The sequence below is a fragment of the Pleuronectes platessa genome, chromosome 6 (assembly GCF_947347685.1).
Source record: "Pleuronectes platessa chromosome 6, fPlePla1.1, whole genome shotgun sequence".
Lineage (NCBI taxonomy): Eukaryota > Metazoa > Chordata > Actinopteri > Pleuronectiformes > Pleuronectidae > Pleuronectes > Pleuronectes platessa.
The window spans coordinates 5714272-5717171 of NC_070631.1; the positions used below are offsets into that span (position 1 = coordinate 5714272).

A 2900-nucleotide genomic window follows, 5' to 3' on the forward strand; every position below is an offset into this window, starting at 1 on the left:
GAGATATTATTATTATTTTTTTTGTTTTTCTTACGTGATGTACTTATTGTGTTTTTTGTTTTACGTTCATTGTATGCACCTATATACCAACGATAATTCCAGGTAGGTGCAAACCTACTTGGCAATAAATACTTTCTGATTCTGATTCTGATTCTGATCTGATTCTGATAAAACTGGTTGAGCGTCTCCTTACATCAAGTGCCCTCACTGTGGCCTCACTCGTCACCTGCAGAGCATTAATGGGAAATATCGTGTTTTTGCGTAAGCTCCCAACACATAACTGTTATAGAGAAGTCAGGACACAACATAAATGTTGTTGGCTGACATTTGTGGGAACATTTGCCAAACAGGTCCAGCTTCGTAATTGAATTCTTCCTCCTCCCTAGGTGTTAGGTACAAGTTGTTTTACACTTATAATAGCTCTGTAATGAGGCACCCACGTGACAAAAGGTGATGCTTGACATTTAGTTGTTTTTCTCTGCATTACATAAAGAATATTTTACTATGATAATGAATTGTAGAATTCACTAGATAAAGATGATCAAGTTTAATATCCTCTCATATTCATAAAATCTATCAAAGAGCTCAATTGAATTGATTTATTGATTCAGTTTTCCTAATTCTCTATTTGATATGTTGTGCAAGTTATACAGTAATTATGATAAAATTATATTCAAGTCGCTAAGGCTTGCCTACAGAGGGACTTCCAGGTCAGCAGCATTGGACTACATGGGTCCCAAGAAGAACCAGTCCACCGAGGAAGCAGCTTGAGGGCTTCCTTAACCTGGTCGAGGAGGTGAAGGCTCAACGGATCAACAACGCAGACAAAGACAATCAAGTAGCCTACTAGAGAGCAGAGTGGCAGACATGGAACAGTACACAGTATACAACATGAATAATGGGATAGTCTCTGGCCACACACACACAAGTACATGCATCCTACCCATATCATCCTTTACAGTACATCCTACATGCAGCCTTGTGTAGAAAACATGCTCATGTTGGGTGTAAACTAGTGGTAGGAAGAGTGTCAATGTTAAGACCATATATTGTGTTCTTATTCAAGCTGTGCAAGGCTCCCTGGTGTCTGCCCCGACTTGGTGGCGCTACTGACTGGCTGTGCGCCTTCTCCCCTCATCGGAGCTGTCCGTGATCCCTGCATCCATAGCCAGGGACTGTTTATAATTATTTATCGCAAGTCCTATCGTCATCGCGACATGAAACAAAGTTATCGCATATCGCATGTTGTTCTTATATCGTGCTGCCCTAATGCGATGGATTCATTGCTGAGAACATCGCCACATACCACACAATGCGCCTCCGACTGAATCCAAATAGGAAGTAACCTGCGTCATATCTCCTGACTGTTTTGCACTGTTTGCCGCTAGCAGGTGCTGTGGAGACTTCACTGGCATTGCTAACGTGTCTACTAGCACTTGCGCTTGGTTTACTGTCCACGGCCCCTTCACTTTGGCTGCTTGAAATATTCTCCTCCAGATACAGTCTTTTCTTCCGAATAATTGCAGTTTGGAGCCACGATTGTAGTGTTTTTTAACCGTAAAATTATATATTAATGCTACTATATTATTACTGAGATTCTTCTGTTTGTATGAGTACCTTAGTTTAGGAATCAGTGCCCTAAATAATTTTAAAAGACAATTATTACCATATAAAGCATGTGACTCGGACCAGAACCATTGTTTTCATTCACACCAGGATATATATATATATATATATATATATATATATATATATATAGTTACTTATAATATCTGTCCAAGTTTTTAATGATTTTGGTAAAGTGATCATGGAGGAATCTTCCTGAACAAAGCGTTTACAGTTTAGAGTGGTGCACTGGTTGGCTTTGCATAATGTAACTAAATACAAAGTTTACATGCATTAAATGTCAGTTGCACTATCTGTCATTATCAGTGTTGGGAAGGATACTTTCAAAACGTATACCATTACAGAATACAGAATATATGCCCAATAATGTAATCTGTAACGTATGCCGTAACATTAACTAATCTGAGTAATGTATTCTGAATACTTGGATTACTTCCATATTGAATTGCATCTAAAAAGTGTAGGATTGCAGCGTTTTTTATAGTCAGTGGAGCAGCAGCAGTTTAAGCTCTCTGTCCACGGATGCGGCGGGCCAGCTGGATGTCCTTGGGCATGATGGTGACCCTCTTGGCGTGGATGGTGCACAGGTTGGTGTCCTCTAACAGGCTGACCAGGTAAGCCTCGCTGGCCTCCTGCAGAGCCATGAGAGCGGAGCTCTGGAAGCGCAGGTCGGTCTTGAAATCCTGAGCGATTTCTCTCACCAGGCGCTGGAAGGGCAGCTTGCGGATCGGCAGCTCCGTAGATTTCTGGTAGCGACGGATCTCTCTCACAGTCACTGCCTGTAATGGTGAGGCTTCTTCACGCCTCTTACGAGCAGCCTTAGTGGCCAGCTGCTTCCATTGATTTATTTAGAGAGTGAATAAACTCGTGAAACAGAGAAGTACCGTCATGTAATCCATGGATTTCAACAATGTAACTGTATGCTGAATACCATCTATTTAAATTGTAACTGTAACGGAATACAGTTACTCATGATGTGTATTCTAAATACATAACGCCGGTACATGTATTCCGTTACTCCCCAACACTGGTCATTATAGGGAGACCTGTGGATACTTGTCTTTGGAATAAAAGGATCAGATCCCGTTACAACAAGCTCTGAATATCTCTTGAGAAAGTCTGCAACCCTTCTAGCACGTACAGTGATATTATTAAACCGGAAGCTCCAACCAACTCTCTACCTATACAAGACGATATCCTCTCTTTCCACAACATTACCTAAAATTTATTTTTTCATCCACAAATTGTTCTCTCTTTTTCTGATTAATTGTGTC

The 2900-nt window shown here is 40.7% G+C and overlaps 1 pseudogene; it reads right to left on the reverse strand.

Annotated features, from left to right (window-relative positions):
• Nucleotides 1-2129: 2129 nt before the first annotated feature.
• LOC128441891 (uncharacterized) lies at nt 2130-2516 on the reverse strand (annotated as a pseudogene).
• Nucleotides 2517-2900: the final 384 nt, after the last annotated feature.